The following is a 21435-nucleotide window of genomic DNA, read 5'->3' on the forward strand; positions in this document are numbered from 1 at the left end:
TGGGGGATGTAAATCCTAGGTGATAAGCTAATAGTTAATAGAGGGGGTAAGGAATTCCCCATCCGGCTATTAGTTAATAAACATCTTAGGCGTCACTTAAAGTAACGTCACTATACCAAAATAGGACATTCCTAATGGTTAGAAACCGTTACTAAAAATATTTGTAACGGTTTTTTTGCGTCACAGTTTTGGCGTTTCTAATGCGTTATTAATATTCGTAACGGTTTAAAACCGTTACATAAATATTTATTGTAACGGTTTTTTCCGTAACTAAAAATATTTGCTAACGGTTTTATTTGTTTAATTGTGTTACTCTTTTCTAACATTAGTAACGCTTTTATAGAGTTCGTAACGCTTTTTGACCGTTACTCTTTTTTAACAACAGTAACGGTTTTATAGTATTACTAACGCTTTTTTGTGTTACTCTTTTCCAACAACAGTAACGGTTTTAGAAAGTCAGTAACGTTTACTGATGTAATTGATTTATAGAATTTGTAACATTTTGGTAACGGTTTTGTTGCTTCGTAAGTGTTACTTATTACAAAGCTTAATTACGGTTTTCCACCGTTACAAAACTATTTCATATGTAAAAAAAATAATTTCCTCCAAAATCACTCTTTTTGGGACACTACTAACCTGCATAAAGATGTCCCCACTTATTGGGTATTCTACAATCATCCATAACATAAACAAGAAATCTCACAAGTACATCTAATCACATAATCTTTTATTAAAATAACATCACCAAAACGTCTTTTCATAAATAGGACTTGTTACGAATGAAATATACATTGTTTTCCAAATTAATGGGACTTGTCCCTAAACTCAAGCTCTCACGTCATTTGTACAAAACTCCCACTTTCAATAGTTGCAAGCATCAGGGGATGACTTTGGAATGGTATCATCAGAAAAGTCCTGTTCATCATATACACCAATAGAAATAAATAAAAATGAGTCGGGCAGTAGAAAACAAATATGTATAGATATATACTTATATCATTATATCTTATTCTTAAGTAGTAGCTCCTTATACTTAAACTACAAAATTCAGAAAAGAGAGTATGGTAATAGACTAGTAGCAATAGAAGCATAGTATTGAAAGTTTATGTAACGCCCCAAAACCCTATAACCTTGTCAGACACCTTGACGAAAGACATAAAAATTTCGGCAAAATCTCCTTTGTATTTTCAACATTTCATAGACATAAATCCCGTCATAACCTGAAAATCAAATAATATACTTTCATAACATATATTAAAACCTCAGACCTCGGTCGTAAACCTAACTACCCAAATATATATTGATTCGTAGAACCAGCTATTTAACCATCTCGGCCAATGCCAGTTAAGTCAAAGAACTAATCCTCGAATCAAAAGGACGCTATATACACTAGTATACTGCATTGCAGTGGGGGCATGAGCGGAGCGGGGAAGATTTTTTTTTAGGGGGGGGGGATTTCAAGAATATAAAATGTCCATCTTACTTAGGTTTAAACGGTTTTTATGCTTTCATACATAGTTTGACTAGATGGGATTGGAATATCAATAAACTACAAAGAAATCATGAACATACCTTAAGGGGTTATGACTTATGACGTCCGACGTCAAGGTCACTTTTCTGATTATCTGACAGTGACATTATTTTCTTTACAAAAATGCACTCATGGCTGAAAGAGACAACACATAATACAGACCTCTATAAGCATGTGCCCTGGGTGCTCAAGGTCCTTGACGACAATTGGACAAACTTCCAATTGACTCCCCATTTCAACAGCCCAGCTTGCACCATTTTCCTTGCCCTGATCTTCAAATAACTCCAAGTTTTTTTTGTCAATAGCCTGCAGAGATTGTTGTTTTCAGATTTGGAGTTGATACGTAGTTAATAAATTACATTCCACCTAGGTGGGAAAAAAAGAAGAATGCTTCTTTAGGCATTACAACAACTTACATCTGTATATACACACCGCTTTTAACTTCTCATTTCGGTTAGTAACACTTCTTAGAAACAAGATGTGCTTTATGGTTTGATCCAACAAAGAATCAATGCTACATTGTTTCATCACGTAAGAAAAAATGTGAATTACTTGAAAGCAAAAGGCAGAAAAGTCGGTAAAACCACAAAGCAGAGAACGAGGATATACTACTATAAAACAAGTATACACCTTTCCACCATTTGGGACAAGCTCTCGTGAGCTCCTTAACTCGATCTTGGATCAACCTATGTCATCCCTCGGTCTTGGCTTTTGAACATCACTATTCCTGACCTTCTTTTGGCCAATGTGACATGGCTTGGTATCCTTCCTAGATAGAATACACCCAAAACCCATTTCTTGTTCTTCGGCAATCAAATTAGCTCTCGATCTTTTCAGTGAAGATTTAGATGGACACTTTGTAAGATCTTTCCCCGTCTAGAAACAAAACCAGTTCTTCCGAGCTCCATGGACTGAATCATTTTCTCCCAACCGATCGCATCCGGATTGACTCTGCTGCGCTTTGGCAAGAAGCGACAATCTGTCTCCGAGGAGCTTGTAGGTGATCCGATACTATTGGATCTAACCGATGCAATATCCCCGAAGCATCACACATATATGAAACCATTGCATCCAATAGATTATCTGCATCTCCTTTTTCAAAATAAATCCATTGGATACCCCAAATTGATGGCTCCCTACTTCCAAAGAAATCAGTATTGCAAATTGAGCTGCTACGCACATCATCACCTGAGCCATTTGGGATCCACAGATAATCATTGCAACTTTGCTGGAGAGATGGACCAAGTGCTCTGTGTAACTCGCACTCTGTGCAACTACAATGCCAGCTGTTGAAGTTCCCACTGATCTGAAAATACAAAAATTGAGAGTGATTGTGAAGTGAATAACTCGCAATTAACACCTTTCAATTCAACTTGACAGACGAATCGGAAGTTGGCTCAAAAAGCAAATAAAGTATAAATGATATGAAAGTATATTGTCAACAAAACTACAATGTGGATTACAAATTTCTATCGAATGAAAGTAGCCTAAAAACCCAAAATCAGCCTCTATATACACAAACCGACCAATACCCAAAACTGTACGTAAAGAACATATTGGATTCTAAATTAGATGCCAACTCGATACATTGTCAAACTAGACAAACTCACAGTTTAATCATTTCGTTCTAGGTAGTCCAAATAAGCTTTACGTTTTCATGACACCTGTTTATCACAATTTTCCTTTTTTGAAGGTACAAATCCGATTTCCTACCAAGCAAAAATAGGCTAAAAAAAAGCTCCCACTTGACTTACACAGAAACATTAATAGGAGTGGTTGAAATGAGTAGTGGTAACACAAACTCGGTGTTCTATGCTGATTCGTACCACCCGATTCAATCAGGAAGCATAGACGGAACGGACATTCTTCCTCATGATAACGCCGTTTATAGAGCTCTTCTCTGTTCTTCAGCTGGCCTATATGACCCCTTTGGAGATGCAAACCTCATTGGTGATCCTTACTCTACTTTGTTTCTTGGTCGTCTTTCTCGCCTCACTAATGAACACACCCTTCACAAGGCAATGGGTAAGTACGGGAAGGTGAAGAACTTGCGTTTGGTTCGACATATTGTAATTGGTGCATCATGTGGTTATTCTTTTGTGGAGTTTCAATCTCAAAGAGAGATGCGACGTGCATATCAGGACACTCACCATTCCATCATTGATGACATTGAAATCATTGTGGATTATAACCGGCAGCAACTGATGCCGGGCTGGATTCCTCAAAGGTTAGGAGGTGGCCTTGGTGGTAAGAAAGAGTCAGCCCAGCTTCGTTTTGGAGGACGAGAGAGACCATTTCGAGCACCACTGCGGCCAATTCCTTATGATGATCTGAAAAGGCTTGGTATTTCCCCTCCCCCAGAAGGACGGTATCTAACACGTTTTGAGGACCCTCCACCTCCTCGAAGACCAAGAAGCTCTGTGGATAAGGACGAGCATTCACACTTGCACAAGCGCCACAAACATAGTAGACACTCCAGTCGACATGAAGGAAGAAGATCAAGCAGCAATGATCATCTTTCAGACTAGGTACAAGAAGTCTTGCTAGGGAGAAGCAAGGACATAACATATTAACACTAGTGCAAATTTTTATATCCTTTCTGTTTCATGTCCTCTCAACTGTACCTTAGATATTGTGAAAATAGAACAAAAGTGTACTGAATGGAGGAAGGAGAAAATAATTGAACACTTGGCTTAGGCAGTACTTAAACGCCATATTTTGGGTTGATTTGAATGTGATGCGCCATATTTTTTCTAAAAAAAAAAAATAGGCTAAAAACCTAAAATCAGCATGCATATTTATAACGACCAATACCCAAAATTGTACCTAAAGGAGCCTCCCGCCTTGAACGCATTTGAACAAGCTTTCTAATAGGTTAACAACTTGGTAAATATCATATCGAAAATGTATCTATACCAAGCCAATGCCATTGTAACACACTAAGAATTCTAAAGTGAACATAGGCAGTTAGAGGATTAACTTTGTCACTGATGTTTTCAATGCAAAGACTAAGTTCTCGTGGCGAGTTGAAACAAGTATTAAATTTAAAATCGACTTCATAAAATTACAATAACATGATTGAAATAGGATCAGGTTCGACCTATTTTGGTATTGGAAGGATTAAACGTGAACTGATTCCAAACACTACGACATTATTAGCACAGATTGCAAGTCAAAAACAAAAGAGAACAAGAATGAAACAGGACATCCCCTCCCCTCCCCCCCGGAAACACAGTTCTTAGCAACACAATCCATCATTCACCATAGTCAAGCATAACATCAAATGAAGTAATTGAAAGAAATATAGGCGCCATTCCAAACATGCAAACTTAAAGTGGGATATACTCAAACAGTTGATGGAATTTATATTGAGTTAAAAGACTAGAGACCAAACACAATTCAAGAATGGGGATCACACAAATTCAATACCGAATTTCATAATCTGAAGACAGAAATATAATTAAAAAATAAAAAACGAGCATAACTAGAAGCAGAAAATCTGCCCATTTTCAAAAAAGACCACCAAAGTACTGGAATTAATAGAAAAAAAACATAAATATAAAAAGAAAAAACCGTACCTTTGCTGCAAACCAGAGTTATAATACTGAACAAAGAGAAAAATATACCAAAACTTCGTACCTTAACAAATGACAAGCTTAAGACCTACACCAGACCTTTGTCCTCCAAGGGAATGATTTGGTGCATAATTTTCAAACAAAATAGGACTGTCTAAGCTGCATGGTTGATCCCTTATCTTGATCACCTGCAACAGATAAACCAATAAGAACTTCCGCATTCCTGACTGATGAATATCAACTATCAACCTCAAAAGAACATAAAATAAAGAACATGTACTCGCACAACATAGACGAAGAAGCTAGTTTAGGAATAAAAGTGACCAAGTGCTGCCTTCTTTTAAAAAAACTTCAATAGATTACCAACAACATTTAAGATTATTGACTTGAGACCTAATGCATGTTTAAAGATAACACATGTGTAAAGCTTAGAAAGTGAAAATTGTGAGTTAGTAAATCAACCAAAGGGTGTACTGATTAGTTTTATAATGCAACCTAAAGTCCTTTTAGGTTCCAACCTTAGCAATCTATCGTTTAGTTCAGTTGCAATGTCCAAGTACAGTTCCATAATACAACCTAAAGTCCTTTTCGGTTATAAACAAAGTATCGTCTAGTTCAGTTGCAATGTCCAAGTACAAGCATACTTCAATTTCACAAACAAAAGCTAGTACATAATATTTAAGCAAACAAAATCTCACACAAAAGAATGAAAAAAAAAATAGTTCATGCGTAAGTTTTGCAACAGATTCAAAATATCTAACTAAAGGTAAAGGATAATGGCTTGTAACCTTTAAAGGAGGCACCAGTAACGTACATAGGTTACAGAAGAAAGCCTACTTATTCAACACCAAGGGCCCTCACAAATAACATATACGCAAAGACTACAAACCTGCCATTGATCCCTTTAACCATCTTCTCCATCCTACACGATGAATTAAGAAAAAAAAACCCAATAGACACATAATTTAAGCAACCAAAATTCAGGTTGAGGTTAAGCCATACCCTTCCAGATACAAGGGGCGACAACAAACACAAAAATATTTTCAGAGGCATCACCAATCACATCTACACTAATTAAAAGATCAGAGACCTATATACAATTCAACAAGAAATATCTCCTTAAGGAAAATTAAAAGTAAAGCCAACAATGAAATTACAAAATTCCACCGTTTCATACCTTTTTTCGTCCAACCAAGATACCAAAACAAGATCTGCGTAGGTTGAATAATAGAAAAAATTAAAACTTTTGAGCAGAGTTCTAATTTTTATCAAACAATTTAAAATATTAAGAGCTAATTAGAAACCCAATGTTCACAAACCCCTTACCAAAATTAGCTGACCAAATCCGAAATGTTGAGAGCGTACCATTGAGAAACTCTAACTCATTCTCAAACCGAAATCTGAAATCCAACCAAACCAGATAAACACAAAAGGTAAAGAAAAGAATTGAAGAGGAAGTCCCGAAATGTTTTTAAAAAAACAAAAAAAAAAACTAGGTTTTCCAAACCCAAAAAAGAAGAAAAAGAAGAAGAAGAAGAAGTGAAGTAACAGAATATGAAGAAGAAACAAAACTAACCTTCATTATAGATGAGGAACTGCCGGTTTTAGCTATCCACTTCTGAAAGTGAGAAAGATGAGTGCGGGTTTCCAACTTTTAATGTGGTTTGGACTTTTTTTTTTTTTTTTTTATTTTTCATAAATTATTTTTATTTTATTTCTAACGAAATCCATCTGTTAGTCCACCGTGACTAAATAATCCCCCTAATTATCTAAAAATAAAGTAACGGAAAGCAAGCCATACTTACGCTTTCTAACTGTTAGGAACTGTGTTACGGTAAAAAATTGTTACTAAGTGAAAAATGGGTGCGTTACAAAATCACCCTTTTGGTGTAGTGCGTCCCAACTAAAAAGAAGTTCGAATGTCACTTAAAGTCACGTCTATTTTATTTTTTTTGAAAATTGTAATGTTTGTGACAGGCAAAGACCATCATTTATTGGTTGGGCTAGTTTTAGGTAAACCACGGACGTTACTCAAAGTGACGTGCATTTTATTTCTTTTTTAGTTAAACCACTTACGACAGACTTTGACCATCATTTTTTCTCAGTTTTTTAATTTTACAAACTCTTAAGCTTTGTTGCATTGGATACCATTTTGGGTGTGGAAACTATTAGTGTGTAAGAGGGGTCATAAAATCCTAGTGGCACCTATGTATGTATGAATACACTCTCCATTGGAGATGCCCTTATAGGTATGAATATTTATCTATATCGATCCAAAGAGGGCCTAAATTCTCGCTTATGATATGGTATGGTGATCAAGCAAGTGGATGTGTGATTTCTTTACTCAGATTATATGTCTCCTTTGTGTCATCACTCAGATACTCACTCATATAAGACTTTTAGGCTAGAATCTCATAGGATATATAAAATTAAGTAGTCTAACCTAGGTCTCAAAAAAATACTGCCAAGTTCACTAATACATGCTCATGCAAGATATCAATGAAAAGATGTAACGACTATTACCTATATATTAACCTAAGTTTCTAAGAACTACTCTTAATTCTATTGCTACTTGAGATTTCTAGACTAATATCATTATGGAAAAGGAAATAATACCATTATCCTGCATAGTATAAACTATTTTAATGTTTTTTCTATTTTTATATACGATAAATAATACATAATATACAACCTAATATGTGCATAAACATTTACAGCATATTTCTATGCCACCCCTAAACATAATCATGCTTTGTCCCCAAAGTATGGAATGAAAATAAAGGATAGAGAGTACCATAGAAACATGCTTGGAAATGGGAGCACCTATAAGAGAAAGTTAAACGATACAAATATATAAAGAATTAAAATGCAGACGCAACTCCTATCACACCATTTGGGTGATTTTGTAACATTTGGGTTTTCTTATTTGTAACACATATTAATCTGTTAGTTAATTTGTCACACTTTTTATCCGTTAGCAATGTTTCTAACCGTTAGTAAGTATCTATCCAAATACTTAAATTATTTTGTAACATGGGAGGGGTTCAAGGGACATATCTTATCTTAACACGTAAACAAACTCAAAATCGTTAGGACATTTATAAGTTTTGGATTAGGCTAATTTTTTGTAGATATGATCTCCTAACTATTCTAAACATTGTCACAAATAATAAAAAAAATCAAAAAATTCCAAACTTGCTAAATATAGTTAACAATTTACAAAATTTGGCTAATTGTAGACCATTCATTTTCACCATTTTTGATACTATATTTGGCAAGTTTAGAAATTTTTTATTTTTTTAATTATTTGTGACATTGTTTAGAATAGTTAGCAAATCATATCTACAAAAAATTAGCCTAATTCAAAACTTATAAATGTCCTAACTCTTTTGAGTTAGTTTACGTGTTAAGATAAGATATGTCCCTAGAACCCCACCTTTGTAACATTTATTTGAAATTTAGTGATGCTTAGTAATCTGTGACAAAGTTAAAAATCAAAATAAAAATCACATTGGAATAAAAAATGAAAACTTAAGCCAAGAGTTTTTTTAGTTCTCGCACACATATGCCCTAAAAAAGAAAAAAGAAAAATAGAAACGAGGTATTGCACCACCGCTGTTGCTACTAGGGTTTCGATTTTGGTTAGTCGTGCTCTCTTTCTTTTATTGTTTTCTGTGTTTTCTCTGTCCCCTCTTTCTTCCCCAATTTTTGACATTCTTTTTTTTTGACATAAGAACTCCACGCGATTTTCTAACCTCTTTCTCATCATTTGTGAACAAATTGTAGAGATTCTCGGTAGATTGAAGTGAAGCACACACAAATTTAGTCAAGGTATGTTTAAATAAGGTCATGCAATTAGGGTTCCCAAAGTTCAAATTTATTTTATTCTTCTTTGGGAGGGGAAAAAGGATAGTGTGGTAACTGCCTAAAGTAATTATTTGTTAGCATATTTAGTGTCTAATCAGTTGTACTAAATCTCAATCTCAGCGGTGGCCAAATGAGATCCTAGGCTGTTCGGAAAAATATTTTGGTTGGTAAGAAGATGTAGACATGAAGTGCATTTAAAATGGGATCTTGCAGGTTCTATTTTGCTGACCATTGACCACACTCTAGATGACAAGTGTGATTAAAAGAAATTGTCTTATTTTACTTTTTTTGCGAAGTTATGGGATGTATTGATATATATATATATATATATATATATATATGTACATTAATATAGTGTTTTCTGAGCAGTATCATGAATGTGGGATAGTAAGTTCACGACAAGTGTTTATAGGCGTCACCTTAATGTCACCGTAGTGATATGCCTTTCATGTCTTCCTGCTACACTATAATTATCTAATGAAAAAAAAACACGGCTTTGTAAAAAATAAAGGTTTTGAGGGTTTTAATCACTCTACTATCTCTCTCTGTTTTTTTTTTTTTTTGCGTTTGTGAATAAAAAGTTGGCTTTTGGGGTGGTTTTGTTATGCAACCTCATTTTTGGAGTTTGGTTTAATGAGCTGTTTTTGTGTGGGTTCTTTTTCAGTCCATGTTTGGATGGGCTAATTCAAGTCCAGTAAGTAAACCTAGGTCACTTTATTTTATTTTGATTATAGAGTAGCTATATATACGTGACGCTTAATGTGAGACTATGTCACATGAGTTGTGGTTATCGAAAAGAAAAAGGTCACATGAGTTGTTATTGTAGTGTTGAATATATCATATTTTAGAGATGAGAGGAGACAATTGTATGTACCTTTTAACTCAAAACATGACATGTTTTTTAACTTAAAATAATTGGTTTGGGATAACAAGGAGGTGCAGTTTGGACAAGCTAATCCTTAGGTAGATCGACTTATCGATTATTATAAATAATTACTCTGGGTTGGATTCTTATGTCTTGGGTTGGGTCATGTTATTAGCCGTGTTTTTATTAGTTTGTATGCAATTGAAGATATGGGGTTGTAAAAACTTTGATTAATTATGTAGCTGTGTCTTGAAATTTATAATTACAACCATTTGCGAAAGTTAATTAGACTTTTAATGTTGCTTTTTTGTAGTTTTAAGGCTTGGACTGTGTGGAGATGTTTAAGAATACATTCATATATGGGTTCCTGTCCATCTTGTACAGTCGTGGGTATGTTTCCCTCTTGCTTTTAGTTCTTTCCCAGGAAATTCTCATTGGAGATACACCTCCACCTCCATGTGAGTGTAATAGTTATGCTATGGTTTTTTTTTTGGGTTGGGGGGGTTGTCAATTACAGGAAGAAGATTATATTCATTGAATTCCATTTAGTAGGTGTGGTTTGGTAGCTTTCAATTCCTTTTGTTTTATATAGTAATTGAATAACTAGAGTTGAATTACTTGGTACGGTGCGCTTTAATATAATTTCCTCCATATTTCTACATCTTATTTCCTCAAAAAAGATATCATAGCATGGAACAGAGAAAGGGAAAGAAAAGGGTACCGTCATCATGTACTTTCCTTGATTGTCTCATTTGTTATTTTTTGTATGCTTTTTATTAATGTGCTTGTACATGTACTCTCTATTTAACTATCAAAAGTAAGGAATGGGATACTATTCTTCCCTCTTTTTCAATTTCAAAAACACGTTTACTAATGCTACTTAGTAGTAAGCTATTAATTAAAAATCTAACATGAGTTTGTGCTACTAGTTATTTGTTCCTTGATATTTATCATATTGCATATAGGCAATTGATTTATTTTCTCATCTTTGGTATCCCAAGCAATTGCCATTAAATTCTTTTCTATGATGAGCCTAGTTTTAACTTAACAATTTAGGATTTAATGAAAAGAGGTACTATTTTTCTCATTTGCGTGGCTCTTAGTCCTTTGGTTACGAAGGAAAACCAAGAGACATGTCTTAAACTCCAGGGTGTATTGAATGATTTTGTTTAAAGTAGCAACTTGATCTCTTTCATGTTATTGGTTGTTAGTTTAGGTGGTAAAAAGACACAGGATATCCTCCATAATTTAGGCTTCACCTTTTGGCATGCAAATTATTAATTTTGACCAAGTTATCTTATTTTTTTTTTCATTACTTACTTCTATCTGTATTATGCTTCGTCTTTAAGGTCTACGACTATGTCCAATTTGAACACGGAAAACCTGATGATGTTGATATATTATCTTGGTATTGTAAGGCATCAAACTTAATATGTGTCGACCAGCCAATTGGAACCGGCTTTAGCTACAGTTCTGATAAGCGTGACGTCACTTTCGCCATAACGAAGGAGTTAGCAACGAGCTATATGATTTTTTGCAGGTATGTTAATCCATCTACCATAAGTCTATCTATGTTTCTAGATACCAAATTTATCATCTCAAGTATTTGATCTTTTCAGATGAGAATGTTTCTAATTTACTATTTTTTTTTCTCTATATTTTATCTAGTAGCTAGCAAGTAAATGGTTACATGCCTTCAGAAATTATGTTGGTATAGAATTTTAACTATGTGTCTCATAAAAAACATTAGGGGAAAAAGAAGGTAGAAAATAATTGTTTTCAATAGATATTGGTATGAAAGCTTACACTGATGATTAAATTTTTTTTGTTTATTATGTTAGGCACTTTTAGCTTAGCATCCTCAATTTGCTGAAAATGACTTACATTATTGGAGAGTCATATGCCGACCACTATATTCCTGCTTTTGCTTCTCAAGTTAATCAATGAAACAAAGCGAAAGAAGGGATTCATATAAATCTGAAGGTATTTCTCTTATTGATTAATTATGAATTTGTTGTGGTCACTCCTAGTCTTGGACCTACATGATGAAATTATGTGGCCAAACAGGGATTTGCCATTGGCATTGGACTTAGTTAGTGATCCTGCAGTTTAGTACAATGCAATTCAATACAAGGCTTGGACAAACTATGCCTTACAAATGAAAATTATCCAAGAGTCCGAATAGAAAAGTATTAATGGGATGGTTCCAGAATGAGAGCGGACAATAGAACTGTGGTAAGTCTTTCCCACTTTCTTAATACTACTCGCAATAATTATAATTCCTAGAATTCAGAAACATCATTGTAATTATACTGTTTTGAAGTCCTACATGTTGTTCTTTTCAAGATACATCATTGTACTGTAATTGTACTTTCTTATATATGTGGGTTGAGTTGGGTGTGACCCAAGTACCCAAACTGATTTTAAATGGGTAGATATTGATATTCTTTTTCATTCTTTCATGTTTCTTTGCATGCTAAAGGTGACGAGAGAGGGAGAGAATTAGAGTCGGCAATTTCAATTTCAATTAAAGAAGTTTGAGGTTTTGCATTGGGCGACATGGAGATGAGCTAGGAACATTAAAGTAAAGGGGGAGCGCTTGCTTAAATGGAGGAATTCATAGGCAAGTGAATCTTCTCTCACTTCCTTATCAATAGTTAGGTTTGGTCATTTGTTAGAGACTAAATCTTAGTAAATTTTAACATGTGAAGCATGCTAAATACTTCTAGTTTTTGATAAGTGACTTTGTGATTTCTTATCCCCTTGTCAATGACTTTTTGGGTTAGTCGTTGTAACTAGCTTATCCCCTTGCACGCTAAGGGCTTTACCTTGCCCTCTTTGCTAGAGTGGTAAGTAATTTTTTTGAATCATTGTACTTGCAGTTCGTTGGTTTGTACTATCAATTTTCTTAACTTATAGTTTAGCTGGTTTGTCAAAAAGTATGCATATCCCCCCCTACTTAGGTAATTGGGAATTCAATAGCATTGTAATTGGTACTAGTGAAACATTATCAGTCCTAGGCATAGCTACTTAGAAGTTTGGAGTTACTTTGTAAGAATTTGATAGTAAAGGAATAAATGTTTGTTTCTTGAATGTTAATAACTGTGTATTTTTTGTTAACAATATGAGTTTTGATCTTTGGCTTGGTTAGCTTCTTCAAGTTAACTATTTTTTGTGATAAGTCTTATTCTTTTTAATACCTATCGTTTATTTTTTTCATTGTACTTTGTTATCTTTCCAAGGAGAAATGATTGGCTACTTCATTTGATTTTTTGTAAACCTCGTTGGATGAGTGATTTATAAATAATATGCTAACACATATTTATGTGACTTTGTTTGCAGGCATGATTTATGTTAGAAATTGCTTTTCTTCACTAGTTATCACTTGGTATGATATGAATATATACAATGTTTTCTTTCATGACTAGAATTTTTGGAACCCAAGTGTATGGGTGTAAAGATTTTGTGAAAATATAAGTTGTACTTGATTTGCCCATGAGTCTAGAGCATTTTGTTGTTGTTTTTATTACGTTTTACTACGGATGGATGGAATGATTTGATTACTAAAGTTCACTATTTTATTTGGTTGGCACGGGCACGCATTTAGAACTTTTTTGGTGTTTTCCATTTTGTTTCGTTGTGTGGATGAATGAAATAATTTAATTGTTAGAGTTATAAATGAATGGAAATATTCAGTTCATACATTGTGGAGTAAAAAAAGTGCAAGTGTAGGTAACTGCAACAGTGCAGGTGGCCCCATATAAAAGGGCTAGAAAAACCAAATTATTTTTATACAATGAAAACTCATTAGTAACGGATACATAACTGTTAGCAATTGAAAATTAGTAACGGTTTTCAAATGTTAGAAAGGGAATATTACCAACACTTTATCAGTTGCAAACAAATTATATGCAAAATTAATAACCGTTACTAATAAATTGTAACGGTTTTTATGCATTGTTGAAATTAATTTAAGTAACACTTTTTAACCCCTAGTAAATGTTCTAATGGATATTAAGCGTTACTAACGCCCATTACTATTATTTGTCACGCTTTTGTGTCAACGCAAGATAACCGTTACTAATATTTTTTATAACGGATGTACATTTGTTACTAATAAACTGTTTTGGTGTAGTGTATATGAGTTCTATCCATAATGGGGATAACTGTAAATAAAAATCACTTGGGACATAAGCGGACTTTAACAAGAAATTATAAATATTACCATATATATTTGAGGTAATTAGGCATTACCCTCCATTTGTTCCTCACTTGTGAAATAAGGCTTCTTTAAGTCTTACATATCGATAACTACTTTCCAAGCATTCATCCTATTTTCATCTACCCTAGCCTACCTATTTAGTGCAATTTGGTCAGACGGGGTATATAGGGATACTAGGTGAGGATGTAGACGCTAACTAGGCCAAACCATAGCATGTAAAGAATGGACTATAGCATTGGTCGTGCGTATTGTATCAACCTTAACCCAATCAGTGAAACGTGTACAGAATTCCAGAAAAAAAAGGTCATTATGCGGCAAACCATAATGGGCATAAGAACTCATGTCTCATTGTATGGGATCGTGCTAAACTATACACTATGGTCTTGGGAATATCAAAAGGCATACGTCCCTCAGCTAAAGCAAGGAAGACGTTACAAGTGACACTATTCACAGTTGAAAAATGCCATTCCCTTAATATATTGAGCTTAATGAAAAACATAGTAGAGCCTATGTTAAGGGACAAGCTTTTAAGGGCTATGTTATGTTGGCCTTGGCTTTCTAAAATAAAAATGCCCGCCCCATAAGTCTCATGGAAGTATGCATAGTTATAATAGGAGGCATTATCCGACATGTTGTCTTGGGCAGGAGACATAGAAAGTCCTAGGGCCAATGCTCACAAATATTTGCTTAAATCCATTATATCATTGTTTATGGTGACAGAGAACACTTGTTCTCCATCTTGGTTATTAAAAAATTTATAATTATCATAGAAATAAGTAGTAAGTTGATATGAATAAGTATCACATGGATATATATACCAATAGAGGGTGGCAACCTAATTGGTTAATCATGTCGTCGAAGAAAAAACCATAAATGTCACTATCAAGCAAGTCATAAAAAGACGGTTCCGGTATAATTTTTGGAGTAGACATAACAACCGAGTAATAAATTAACGTAGTAGAAGTTATAAAGAATAACCTGGAAGTCCGAGCCTGTTGTGTTGAGGTGAGGCCGCGTGTGTGCTTAGAATAACCCTTCGGAGAGCGCAGTGCACGAGTAGGAATGCTGATACCAAAGTTATACGAGCACGGTGCGCGCTAAGTTTGTTCTTGTGTAAGACGCGTGCGCGCTCTGAGATGTAGCGATGTGTTTAGGGTTTTCAGTTATGAAACTACTTGCTTAGAGATTGTTTTTATAGTGTTTGGTTGCTAAGTCTAAGGCCAGATGATTGCTAAAATAAAACATGTGAAAAAAACATATTTTTAGAATAGTTTCCTACACATGAATTCTATTTCAGTTTTTGAAATTTCTATATATGATTAGCTTTTGAAATTCCTTGAAATTTTGACATTCCACAAAATTTAAGGTTCCTAATTACATTATGGATCCCAATTGATGTAAACAAGGCCAATGGGTTGCATATAATGGGTTTCTCTATTAGATTAGCTTATGAAATTCCACAAAACTTTGAAATTTCTCGAAATATCAGATACCTAATTATATTGTAGATCCCAATTAAATTAAACAAGGCCCAATGGTTTTTATATTTTGGCCCAAAACTTATAAAATGTGATTAAAACATGCAAGTTCATACGTGCACATATATTGTGCTAAATTTAAATATACCACCCCCAAACAGTTTGAGGGCGGGGGATTCATGCAATAGTCCAGTCAAATACCTAAACATGCTGAATTTCAACAAAAAAACTATATAGTAAAGAATATGTGATTAATCATGCATTCAATTTTACAATATGTGCATAGATGAATAATCACATAATCAATTACATACTAACTACTTAACTACAGAATGCAATAAACAAATAATTAAACTAAGGTAATTGATATTAAAACAAGTACAAAAATTAAATAGTTATTATAAAACAAAAATAAATTCAAATCAAATGCATCAAAACAAATAAGCTATCCCTAGGATGAAGATGGTCCATAACCAACAGTAGGACGACGACGATGATGCTCACGTCTAGAGTTAGAAAAATAAGGTGAACCTCCGGGCTGGGGCAAACGTCTCAAGACATCGGCCTGAAAAGCTGCCTGCGCCTCTTCCATATTCTCTATAGAATTAAGTGATAAGAGCCCAAAACTGTAGTTTTAACCCTTTAACAATAATACTTTTAGACCAATTATGCGAGTAATAAATAAGAGTTAATGCTAATTACGTGTTTTTATGTATTTCAGGCATTAAAGTCAATTATGTGCAGAAATGTGCCACTTTAGTGATAGGAAGGAGCAAATGTTTGGTTGCTAAGAAGTTCTGGGATTAAAGGCCAAGACGGGCATAAACAACACACAAAAGTTAACATAACTTCCGAAGATCGTATCTTTGGACTTAGGCCTCAGATCTTGGTGTACCTTATGTCAAAACGACCGGCTCGAAAGAGCTTCCCAATGGTCTAAACCTTGACCCAATTAGAGGAGAATAAGTGGACGAAAAGCCTATTGAAGTCAAAGCTAACTGAAAAGAGCCCTGTGAACTAAAGAAATTGGGGTTTGGACTCGATTTTTCGGCCCAAAACATGGACCCTCAGCCCATGCAAGAAAATGTGGATTTGGTCTCCTCCATTTCCACACACAAGACTTAGCTCTTAAGTATCAATTAGCTTAGGTTAGAAGGTAGCCATAAGAGTAGCCATTTAAAAGCTTAGTTCTAGATCTAGTTTTTGGATTTATTTAATTAGTTTCCATTCCATTAATTAGTTTCATTCCGTGTTTTGGATTAGTTATTTGAATCATTGAATATCATTCATTAGATAAATAAAATAGTTAGTTCTTGTTAAATTCGATCTTGTTATTTAATGATTGTTTAGATTAATTTCGATTATTGTTATTTAATAATTTCTTAGTTGTTAATTTAGATTTCAATTATTGTTTAGTTAAATTTAATAAAGTTAGAATTTTTATATTATGTCTTATTCAATTTCATTTGGAAATGATAGTTTGATGAATCGAGGCTAAACCTCCATTAGAGGGGTTTGATGAAGCCTTGATGAAAACTTGATTTTATTAGCTTAGAATCGTTGTAAGAGTCTATTACACTCTAGAAGGACGTTGATTCGCCATGAGAATGGGTGGACGTCCTCATATGCTAGTTTTAAATTGGTAGAGATTCCATGTATAATTAGGGATTTGAACGACCAATTCTTATCGTAAGAACGTAAGAATTGGATTACAACAATATATGCTAGTTTTTTAAGTTGGATTCAAGGTGGATTCAATTCCCCCCTAATTCTTATTCTAGATTCAAACTTTAGTATTACGCAGCATTTCGTAGTATAATTCCTAATTCTCTTATTGACTTTGGTAGGATTGATAGTCGTAGGAAACTTGAATGCTAAAGAACTAGGAGTGGAACGAATCTTTTATTCCAACTCTACTTCAATAGTATCGAGAGTAGAAATCTTTGATAAGTCTAGTACAAGTTTAGTTTATAGTTTTACTTGCGTTTAGAGTTTCATTGCTTTATTTATAAGTAAAACTATTCAATTTTAGGATTATCAAATGGTGTCGCTGCCATCTTAGTTGCCTTTAGGATTGTTTTCTTTATAATTGTTAATTTTCTAAAGTTCCATAACCCACCCACCTTTGTTTGATTCTCACTGTGGTTGTCCGTTTCAGCACTGAAAATTTTCCTTGAAAAATTACACGGAGCGCGACCTGCACTTAAGCTCCTAGAACTCCACTCTTTGGCTGAGCGCGACCCGAGCCTTGCCAAGGCAAAACATGAGCGCCCACCGCGCTGAAGCGCCTGGACCTTTAGGTTTTCCCTGAGCGCTACCTGCTCCCCACCAAGGCTAAATTGAGCTACTGCTTCAAAGAGCCTGAACTCCAAATCGAACCCGAAAGTTACCTTAAGCCCTATCTTTGAACCGCCCGATTTCCACAGGTTTGTTTCAAATTTCCATTTCTTCATAGTTTTCAGTGTTTTAACTTGTTATACACACTGACCACGCATAAACAAGAAGCTATTTATAAGCGAAGCAAGAAGGCATTCAGGTACTCTTTTCTTCCACCCCTCACATCTCCTGTTAGAGGTTCATACTAGCATATCAGGATTGTTTAGAGTGTTGTTGTGTTTGTTAAGATTGGCTTAGCCTTGCATGAAATTAAGGTCAGGCCGAAGAAAAATGCCTAACGTAATCAACCGACAACGTCAACAATCACGCCTTTCGAGTATAGCATCGACTACACCTCTAACTAATATACCACACACACCACCTGAAGTAATGGCTGAAGAAAGAGAGTCTCCTCTCTCTAACTTTTACAAAGCCTTGAATGATAGCCCTAAATCTTGCATCGTTCTATCAGACCCAGTGGAGGATTTTCGAATCCCCCCAAATATATTTAATTTGTTACCCGTTTTTCATGGGTTAGACCATGAAAAGGCTTATCAACACATGCTATGGTTGGTGCTGAACAAATTAAACTAAGGGTATTTCCCTTCACTTTAGCAGATAAGGCGGCGTCTTGGTTAACTGCCCAAGCGCCAAATTCTGTGGACTCATGGGCTAAACTTGTTCAACTATTTATGGAACATTACCCACTACTGAAGACCGATGAAATGCTTTCCAAGATTCATTTCTTTCGACAGAATCTTCATGAATCATTTTCAGAGGCTTGGAATCGTTTCACCGATCTACTTATAGAATATCCACACCATAACCTCGCGAAAGACACGCTAGTTCGTGCCTTTTTTAAGGGACTGTTACACCACCACAAAGAGGTGCTTGACATAATGAATGGGGGTAGTTTCCTAAGTAACGGAGTCTTAGAGGCTTATAAATTTTTAGAAGATCAAACTAAGCGTAATAATAACTGGGGGTAGTGACGATTTCCCCCGTTGAGCTAGTTCTTCTACAACAGTTAAAGCCGCCGGTAAGTTTGAGATGAAACCCAATCCGGAACTTAAAAATTTAATCTAATCTCTAACTAAAAAGGTAGAGGCTATTTCTGTTCAACAAACGCCGATCCCCATCATGAATGTCAACTCCAATCTATGTAATTTCTGTTTGAGTCCAGAGCATCCCGACTCCTATTGTCCTTTCGCCTATGAACAACAACAGTCACAACAAGATAATGTTTGCTCGATTAATAGTTTTCCTATTCCTAATGCCCCTTGGAGACAACATCCTAATTTGAGTTGGAGAAATAATCAACAAATAACACCTCCAGGGTTTAATAATAAAAATGTTAGGCTAGCAAACAATTATAATCAAGGCCCACCACGACAAGGTCAAGGACAAAGTCAGGGTAATTATAATTATAGTAACCAAGCTCAACCACGACAAGGACAAAGTCAGGATAATTATAATAATTATAACAATAATAATTATAATACTAATAGAGGTATTGTTCCGGTAAATAATAACTACCAAAATCCACCCATTAATAATCAACGTGACATAGTTCCTGTCACATAACCAGTAGCAAATACTACCCCACAATCGGATCGTTTTGATACCTTTATGCAATCTCAACAACAGATTTTACAAGCCATCCAACTTTCCTTACAGCAGTTAGCTCAAGAGAAACTGCAACCCAAAGGTGTGTTTCCAGGTTAAGCGATAGCTAATCCTAAAATAACAAACACAGCCTTTGAGGTAAATGGTAATACTAATACGAAAAATGAAAATGTAGGCGAGCTAAATGCCATCTCCACTCTCCGTTCTGGGAAAGTGGTTGATAACAAAGTAATTATGCCTATAGTTACCCCACCAGTTGTCCGTACACTGGAGATTGTACTAGATACCGTAATAGAAATTGAAGAGCCTACCCCTGTAGAGGTACCAGTTAAACCATAACCTAAGAAGCAGAAAGCAAATGTTAGACATCCAGTTGATCCATATGCTAAATATAGAGAGAAACCACCGTTTCCCCAGAAATTAGCTATGTTAAACAGGGATACAAACTTCGACGAGATTAGGGAAGTTTTTAAAAATCTAATGATAAACTTACCTTTTATGGATGCAATTAAAAAATTACCTCACCATGCTAAGTTTCTCAAAGAGTTGTGCACTAAAAGGCGTAAGACAAATATTCCTAAAGACGCCTTTTTAATTAAATAGTTTCCAACTTTAACAGAACACAATGGAATCGTTAAGTACAAGGACCCTGGTCGTCCTACTGTACAATGCACCTTAGGAGATTCCCACATGACGACCACTTTACTAGACTTGGGGGCGAGTGTTAGCTTACACCCGTATTATCTATACAAACAAATAGGTCTACAAAAGATGCAACCTACTAAAATGACGTTGCAATTAGCAGATCTATCTATTAAGTACCCTAAGGGCGTGGTTGAAAATGTGCTTGTTAAGGTCTAGGATTTCTATTATCTTGCTGATTTTGTTATCCTCAATACAGAAGTCGCTAACAACTCTATTCCGATCATCTTAGGGCGTCCCTTCTTGGTGACTGCCAATGCGCTTATAAACTGCCAGGATGTTTCGATGTCCTTGTATTTTGGCCATCTTTTGGTTGAGGTAAATGTTTTTAAAATGATGAAACAGTTACCAGATTCGTCTATAGATGGAGAGGTTAGCATGATCGAGAGCTTAGCTCAAGATTACTTTAATAACACGTTTCCAGAAAACCATATGCATAAATTCCTTTCTTTTGGAAGTTCAGATTTTGTCGATGACTCCAACATAGAGGAAGTCAACACCATCTTCGAGTCTACACAAATCGTAGACCCTTCGGTTGCTCCATATACAGAGTTTGAAGACCTGCTGCCTAAGCAAGTATTCATTAGTCAAGATAAGGACCCTCCAGAAGTATTTATCGATATTCCTTCCACCCTGGTGCTTAAACCTCTTCCTCCTGAGTTAAAGTATATTCAACTTGATCCGGATGGTAGTCATCCGGTATTTATATCTTCTGTGTTATCTAAGGAGGAAGAGACATGGTTGATCAGGGTGATTAGGGAACATCGTTCTGCGATTGGTTAGTCCCTAGCCGACAATAAGGGAATTGACCCTAATATGTGCACTCATCGTATCCATTTAGAGGATAACGCAAAGACTTCCCACGAACCTCAGCGTCATTTAAACCCTACCATGAAAGAAGTGGTAAGGGAAGAGGTCTTACGGTTACTCGATGTGGGTATCATATACCCAATCTCTGATAGCGAATGGGTAAGTCCCATTCATGTAGTTCCAAAGAAATCAGGGATTACCATGGTACGTAACGCCAAGGGTGAATATGTTGCCACGCATGGTCCTATGAAATGGAGGATCTGTATTGATTACAGACGTTTAAATGCCATGACACGAAAGGATCATTTTCCTTTACCCTTTATAGCTCAGATGCTTGAACGTCTAGCTGGTCATGCTTTTTATTGTTTTTTGGACGGCTACTC

General features: G+C 35.2%; 2 long non-coding RNA genes and 1 pseudogene across 3 annotated transcripts; 2 read left to right on the forward strand and 1 right to left on the reverse strand.

Moving 5' to 3' along the window:
• Nucleotides 1-2663: 2663 nt before the first annotated feature.
• On the reverse strand, nt 2664-6977 carry LOC147497271 (uncharacterized). Its single transcript, XR_015196822.1, has 5 exons — nt 6683-6977; nt 6433-6506; nt 6284-6317; nt 5171-5294; nt 2664-2837 (listed from the first exon to the last, which is right to left on the reverse strand). It is a non-coding gene; the product is annotated as an uncharacterized LOC147497271 (long non-coding RNA).
• LOC147497272 (U11/U12 small nuclear ribonucleoprotein 35 kDa protein pseudogene) lies at nt 3287-4234 on the forward strand (annotated as a pseudogene).
• Nucleotides 6978-8631: 1654 nt separating the features above from the next.
• LOC147497273 (uncharacterized) lies at nt 8632-13430 on the forward strand. 2 transcript variants are annotated; one of them, XR_015196830.1, is made up of 9 exons: nt 8632-8747; nt 8893-8937; nt 9094-9186; nt 10152-10228; nt 11188-11378; nt 11680-11821; nt 11906-12073; nt 12321-12461; nt 13181-13430. It is a non-coding gene; the product is annotated as an uncharacterized LOC147497273 (long non-coding RNA). The 2 variants fall into 2 exon arrangements; XR_015196829.1 differs by having other exon boundaries at nt 11257-11378.
• Nucleotides 13431-21435: the final 8005 nt, after the last annotated feature.

The sequence above is a fragment of the Coptis chinensis genome, chromosome 5, assembly GCF_015680905.1.
Source record: "Coptis chinensis isolate HL-2020 chromosome 5, ASM1568090v1, whole genome shotgun sequence".
Taxonomy (NCBI): domain Eukaryota; kingdom Viridiplantae; phylum Streptophyta; class Magnoliopsida; order Ranunculales; family Ranunculaceae; genus Coptis; species Coptis chinensis.